General features: G+C 36.4%; 1 pseudogene; it reads right to left on the reverse strand.

Moving 5' to 3' along the window:
• Positions 1–6,807: 6,807 nt before the first annotated feature.
• Positions 6,808–7,609, reverse strand: LOC102817168 (annotated as a pseudogene).
• Positions 7,610–7,883: the final 274 nt, after the last annotated feature.

Raw genomic sequence — 7,883 nt, forward strand, 5'->3', positions numbered from 1 at the left:
CTATTCTATGGGTTCCCTTTTTACTCTTTGGGTGAAGTCTTTTGATGCACATTAAGTTTTAATTTTTAGTATGTCCCAATCATCTATTTTGTCTACTTTTGTTTGTGTAGTTTAAAAAATGTTTGGTAGTCTATGTACGCCCTGAATTAGAGCCCTCACAAATTTCCCTACTTTTTCATTTAAGGCCTTCAGAATTCTGGGATCCACATTTAGGTCTTGAATCCATGCTGAGTTGGTTTTTGTATAAGGCATGAGATAAAGGTCTTGTTTCAGTCTTTTGCATATCACTTTCCAGTTCTGCCAGCACCATCTGTTGAAAAGACTATCTCCTCCCTATGGAATATATTTAGGTACTTTGTCAAAAATCAGTTGGATGTATATGGATGAATGGGTTAATTTCTGGATTCTCAATTCTGTTCCATTGATCAATATATCTTTCATTGTACCAGTACCAAACTGTTTTGACCTCTGTAGCCATATAATAAATTTTGAAGTCTGGGAAAGAGAGGTTTCCAACCTTATTTTTCTTCTTAACCAGTGCTTTGTTTATCCTGGGTCTCTTTCATTTCTATATAAAGTTTGTAATTGTTTTTTCCATCTCTTTGAAGAACGTCGTTGGAATCTGGATTGGGATTGCATTATATGTATAAATTGCTTTGGGCAGTATTGAAATTTTCACACTGTTAAGTCTTCCTATCCAAAAGCATGGTACATTCTTAGATTTTTGTAGATTTCTTTTGGTTTCTTGTAATGTTTCGTAGTTTGTTTGTTTTTTATAGGTCCTTTGTTTCTCTGGTTACATTTATTCCTAGATATTTCATCTTTTGGGCAGCTATTGTACATGGCATTGCTTTCCTAATGTCCTTTTTAGCACGGCCATTATTGGTATAGAGGAATCCAACTGATTTTTATATGTTGATCTTATATCCTGCCAATTTGCTGAATCTTCAAATGAGATCTAGTAGCTTTTTTACTGAGTCGTTGGGGTTTTCTATGCATAGGATCATATTATCTGCAAATAGAGAGAATTTTACTTCCTCTTTGCCAATTTGGATGAGTTTAATTTTCCTGTCTTGCCATATAGCCCTTGCTAAGACTTCAAGCACAATATTGAATAGGAGTGGTGACAAAGGGCATCCTTGTCTGGTTCCTGTTTACAGAGGGAAGGTTTCAGTCTCTCCATTGAGAGTAATATAGGCTGTTGGTTTTGTATATAGGCTGTTAATTATGTTGAGGAATTTCCCTTCCATAACTACTTTGTTGAATGTTTTTTATCAGGAATGGATGTTGGATTTTGTCAAATGCCTTTTCTGCATCAATCAATATGATCATGTGGGTCTTTTCCTTTTTCTTATTTATATGGTGGATTATGCTGATTGTTTTTCTAATGTTGTACCATCCTTGCATCCCTGATATGAATCCCACTTGACAAGATGTATTATCTTTTTGATGTGCTGCTGCATTCTGTCGGCTAGGATTTTGTTGAGAATTTTTGCTTCTATGTTCATGAGGGATATTGGTCTACAATTATTTTTCTTAGTGACGTCTTTCCCTGGTTTTGGTATGAGGGTTAGTCTTGCTTCATAAAATGTATTAGGAAATTTTCCATCCTCCTCTATATTCCGGAATAATTTGAGTAGAATTGGTTACAGCCCTTCCCTGAATGTTTGGTAGAACTCACCAGTGAAGCCATCTGGGCCTGGACTTCTTTTGGTTGGGAGTTTTTTGATGACCTGATCAATTTTATTGTTATGGGTCTGTTCAGGTTTTCTGCTTCACTTTGTGTAAGTTTAGGTAGGTCGTGTTTTTCTAAAAATGTATCCATCTCTTCTAAGTTTTCAAATTTGTTGTAGTACAACTTTCACAGTATTCTGTTATTATCCTTTTGATTTCCTTTGGTTCCATTGTGACATCGCCTGTGTTGTTTCTAATGCATGGTATTTGTGTCTTCTCCCTCTTTTCTTTTGTTAGGTTTGCCAATGGACTCTCAATTTTGTTAATCTTTCAAAGAACCAGCTTCTTGTCCTGTTGACTGTTTCTATATTTTTTCTGTTTTCTATCTCATTTATTTCTGCTGTAATCTTTATTATTTCTTTTCTTTTGATGGCTGTAGGTTCCCTCTGTTGGTCTGTTTCTGATTGTTGTAGATGCTGTGTTAATGTGTTAATTTTGGTTCTTTCTCTTTTTTGGATGTGTGCATTTATTGCAATAAGTTGTCCTCTCACACCACTTTCCCAGTGTTCCAAAGATTTTGGTGTATTGCGTTTTCATTCTTATTTGTTTCTAGGAACTTTGTGAGTTCCTGTTTTATTTCTTCTATTACCCAGTCACTTTCAGCAGGGTGTTCTTCAGTTTCCATTATTTGACTTTATTTCGTTGGTCTTCCTATTGTTGATTTCTAAATTGATAGCATTGTGGTCTGAGATGATGCTTTGTAGTATTTTCATATTTGTAAATTTATAGAGGTTTGTTTTGTCGCCTAACACATGGTCTAATCTGGAGAATGTTCCATGTGCACTGGAAAAGAATGTGTATTGTGCTGTTGTTGGGTTGAATGTTCTGTACACATCTACGAGCTCCATTTGGCTGATTGTGTTGTTTAGTTCCTCTGTGTCTTTGTCAAGTTTCTTTCTGGTTGTTCTATTCAGGTTTGAAAGTGGTGTATTAAAATCGCCCACAATTATTGTAGTTCATCTATTTCTTTCTTCAAATCTATTAGAGTTTGCTTTATATTTTTTGGAGCTCTTTCATTGGTAGCATAGATATTTATTATGGTTATGTCATCTTGTTCAATTGTCCCTTTAAGCATGAGATAATGTCCATCTTTATCTATTATGCTGGTTTTTGCCTTAAAGTTTATTTTATCAGAGATTAGTACTGCCACTCCTGTTCATTTTTTATTGCAGTTAGCTTGGTATGTTTGGTTTTTTTTCCCCATCATTTGACTTTTAATTTGTTTTTGTCTCTGTTTGTAAGACACGTCTCTTGCAGACGGCATATTGAAGGATCTTGTTTGCTTATCTATTCCGCCACCCTCTGTCTCTTAACTAGTGCATTTAATCCATTTACATTCAGTGTAATTATCGATAGGTATGGATTAATTGCCGCCATTAAGTTTGTTGTTGTTTTGTTTTTTTGTGTTGCTTTCTTTGTTCTGCATGTCTTCCTGTGTTGAATTCATAGTTTTTGTCTTCTTTCTTGTGAGTTTCCTCATGGTTTTAATGTTTCCATGTTCTTCTTGGATTTTCATTTTCTTGGTATGTTGTGAAGTATTAATTTTCTTTGAGGTTACCTTATATTCCATTAAGTGTAGTTTATTTTGTCCTGTAATCTACCTGAACTTCTCACCATCTGCATCTCTGTTCCTACGTGTTTACCTTCTATTACATTGTAATTGTTTTGATCATAGACTGACCTCCCAGATTCTCTGAGTTTGTTCTTTTAGTTTTGTTCTTTTCTCGACTCTTCCATCTGTCGATTTAGTTCTGGGAGGTGCTGCCACATATGTTAATCTCTGGTTGTCTGTTCTTGTTGGTTCTCAATACACAGAACCCCCTTTAGGATGTTTTTTGTAGCAGGGTTGACTTTGGCAAAATCCCTTAGATTCTGTTAATCCTGGAATGTTTTGATTACACCATCATATTTGATGATATCCTTGCTGGATAAAGGATTCTTGGCTGGAAGTTTTTTCTTTCTGGGTTTTATATATGTCTCCCCATTGTCGTCTTGCCTGCACGGTTTCTGCTGAGAGATATGAGCTTAATCTGACTTGCTTGCCTTTATATGTAATGCTTCTCTTTTCGCTAGCTGCTTTCAGGATTGTCTCCCCTCTTTGATTTTGGAGAGCTTGATTATGATATGTCTCAGTGATTTTCTTTTGGAGTCTGTCCTTACTGATGTTCATTGATCTTAAATGTTTATCTTTTCACTTTTCAGGATGTTAGAGAAATTTTCTTCCAGCAGTTCTTCAACTATTTCCTCTGTGGGCTTGTGTGATTCTTCCTGTTTTGGAATGCAGATGATTCTTAAGTCATTTCTCTTCATGTTGTCCAACATGAATATTAGACCTTCTTAAGATTTTTTTTTATCCTTTTTTCTGCTTGCTCTTCTATCTTAGTGGTATTGAGAGATTTGTCTTCCAGATCACTAGTTCTGCCTTCCATCTCTTCTATTCTACTCCTTTACCCTTTCAGTGTCTTGTCTATTTCTGATATTCTATTATTGATTGTTTAGACCTATTTCTGTAGGTTTTAAATTGTTTTCAGTGCTGTATCTATTTTATTTGATTGTTCCTGTGGCACTTTCCTGATTTCTTCCCTATTTTAATCAACTCCATTGTAAAGCGTTTTGAAACATTTTATAATCATTTTTCTGAATTCCTTCTCAGGCATTTCCAAGGCCTGCCCTCCTTCCAAAATGGAGTCCAGGTCTACCTCTAGGTCATTTTTCTCAGACATTTTATCTTGTTTCTGGACATGTGCCGATATGGTCATCTGCTTTTGCTTCTTGGACATGTTTAGTGTTTATCTGTGACCTTAATACTTAATTGAGTGTGTGTGTGTGTGTGTGTGTGTGTGTTTTGTTGTTGTTTTATGCTTTCTGATTGCCCCAGGTAGATGTGATCAGGATGTGGGGTTCCCTTTTCACTCTTCTTATTGTTCAACTCAGAGTAACTTTCACAGGTGTTGTCTGCTTCCCTGGTGTATGGCAGTTGGTATTGGTTGTTGCCTGGATTGTGGGGTTTTATATGTCATGATTATAGCTTGAGTATATGGCAGCAATTGTTCTCTCTTCTTGGGTAATATATATATATATATAGAAAGAGTCCTCCAAAGGTAAAATGGAAACAAAAAAACAGAAAGCAGAAACAGCAAATAAATAAATAAATAAATAATAAGGAGAAAACACACACACACAAAACAAAAACAAAAACAAAAACAAAAACACCCAAAAGCACCATGAACAAAAAAACTAGATTAGATACTGTAGTCTATAATCTTAGAAAAGGGAGAGAGGAGGGAAAAAAATATTTAGCCTAATATGAGTATGGTTTTAATATCCTCTTTCAGCTTGTTGCTTTCAAGGCCACCTGATGAATTGTAAGATACTACTGTTGGTTGTTATGCTGTAGCTCAGGATTTAATTTCTGGCCTGTTTAGTTTTTAAACTCTCTCTCCCTCTCCACACCCCTTGTTCTGGGTATGGAGAGGGAGAGAGAGTTTAATAAACAGTTTATATACAGCTCCCCATTGCCTTCTTGCCTGTTAATAAACAACAGTTCAGGGCTGGCTGTTGAGCTGCCTGTTTCTTTAAATGCTGAGAATATCTGTGCGCATGCATGGTAGAAGATTCCATCTGTGGTGGGGATGGGGGCTATCTACTTACTAAGGCACCTCTTCTAGTCAGCCCCTCTAGTGCACAAACAGTGGGGGCCAATGAACAGACAAAAAAAAAAAAAAAAATCAGAACAAAGAAAATAACAACAAAGTATTTTGTCCACCTTTGTTCCAAGCTTCCCATGGTGTGATTCTGTGGTGGATCTGCTTGGTCCCTTTCTTGGTCTTGCCATTTGGTCTCACCCAAGTTGTCGGCTCCAGGCCGCTGAGCCCGGCAGATTCTAAAGTATGGGATTTCTTACTCTGCTACAAGTTCCACTAGCTATAAGCCTTCAAACTTTTAAAATATTCTTAGATTTGTAGTTCAGAGTTTTAGAGCTCTGCCCTGAACCCACTTCATCTGGTATTCTTTGGTATTGCTGATAGAGATCTTCATTGCACCTCTACCCTATCTGCCATCGAGCCCAACTTCCTATTTCCTAATATGTTTGAGGAGGCAATGTTAACAATTTAATATAAATCTTGTATATCACAGCCAGTACATAATAAATTGGTTTATTACAATTTAAACAAAACAATTTCTCATTATTTGTATTAGTGAGATGCAAACAGGCATATTGATTAATTAAATGGCAGATAACCACAAAATTTCTTATCTTTGATAACATATTGGGGTTTACAATCACATTAGAATGAGTGGTGTAAACTATTGTTAAGAACACACCTCAAACAAAATAATGAGGCCATATTGTAATGATTCACTAGATTGTACTCAGTAGACATTTACTGAAAATTTACTTTTTTCCCAGGACAACATGTTGCCCTAACTGAGTTCAACAAATGTTTGCTGAATACACTGACTATGAAAGAGGTGAGAAGAGAGAACTCTTAGCTGACTGTCAAGTATTTTATTTGAAATTACCTGGGAAATAATAGTTTAAGAAAGATGTAAATGGCATGTGGCATAAAAGGACATAAATTCAAGATGCCAAAAAGCAAATAATTAAGCAAAACACAGACACCAGAATAAACAATGACAAGGTTTGTCAATAGCACGTGCAAACACACACACACACACACACACACACACACACTCACACTCACACTCACAAAATGGGGAACTGACTTCTTTAGGAAACAACCAAAAAAAAAAAAATTTGTATTGGACCATTCCATTTTCCACCCAATTCAGGTTGGGACAGACCAATAGAGGCACTGTAATAGGCTATGGCTGTCTTCCTTAATATTCAGACATCCTAGTTTTCAATAATTTCTTATAGACCTATTACTCCTGAATCAATACAAATCTAGTCTTATTTTGGGATTAGTTTCCATGAGGACAAAGTTGAATTTCCTTTTATTTTTCTTAAAATGCTTACTTTCAAACTTGAAGGGACTTCAATTATTCCATGTAGCTTTCTATAACATTCTTTTATCTTTTGAGACCAGAGTCAAAATATTCGTACAGTATTCATCCTGCAGCACCTTCCATCCACCCTTTGGTCGCTTGAACTGCTCTTCTTTGGTTCTTTTTCCGCTTTCTTGCCATTTGGTCTTTTTTGCAGTGTAGTAAGCATCTGCAGTTTGGTCTATCATTGCTGGAATGGCTTCTGCTATGCCATGGTCTTCCAGTTGGTCTACTGTTTCTAGGACTGTAAGATCTTCTATGTTGTTATTAAGTACCATGGAGTCAGTTCCACTCATAGTGACCCTGCACAGAGTTTCCAAGGCTGTAAATCTTTATGGGAGCAGAACGCCTCATCTTTCTACTGTAGAACTGCTGGTAGTTTCGAACTGCTGACTTTCAGGTTGACAGCCCAACTCGTAACCACTATGCTACCAGAGTTCCTTCTTTAGTTGTAATCAAAAGAAAACCTTCTTGATTTCCTTCTTTCCTAATTTTGGCTTCTAGAACACCTGTATCACTCATAATCATCATAGTGTGAAGAACTGTATACATTCCTTCCTTCCTTGGCTTTCATCTGATTTGGTGTTTTCCAATCACCTTATGTAAATTGGATTTCAATTTATAATAGACGTCCACAAATCCATTTTCTGTACAAATTATGTAACGCATCTTCAGCATCAAGAACATTCTCAAACTGAACATAAGCAAATCCTCTTGGACGACGAGTGTAGAAATGAAGTGGAGCATACACATCAACTATTGGACCATAACGACCAAATTCTTGATGTAAATCTTCAGACTTGGTATCATCAGCCGTATTCCTCACCAGCAGAGATGTGTTGAGGGGGCACAGGTCACAGGACATGACGGCAGCATGGGTATCAGCCAGGGGCACTAATAGGCTCCACAGATCATCGTCGACATGTCCTGCAGCAGATCCTCAGACACCTCCCTTATCCTTTAATTTCATATGCCGACAAAATTTTTTAAACACTCTTGAATCTAAAAATTCACAAACAGCAGAAGACAAACTAGACAACTAGGATTTCCTATAAATTAAATATTTGTGTTCATCAAAACACTTCACCAAAAGAGAATCTACAGACTGGAAAAAAAATTTTGGCAATGATATCCAACAA

The sequence above is a fragment of the Chrysochloris asiatica genome, unplaced genomic scaffold, assembly GCF_000296735.1.
Source record: "Chrysochloris asiatica unplaced genomic scaffold, ChrAsi1.0 scaffold00135, whole genome shotgun sequence".
Taxonomy (NCBI): domain Eukaryota; kingdom Metazoa; phylum Chordata; class Mammalia; order Afrosoricida; family Chrysochloridae; genus Chrysochloris; species Chrysochloris asiatica.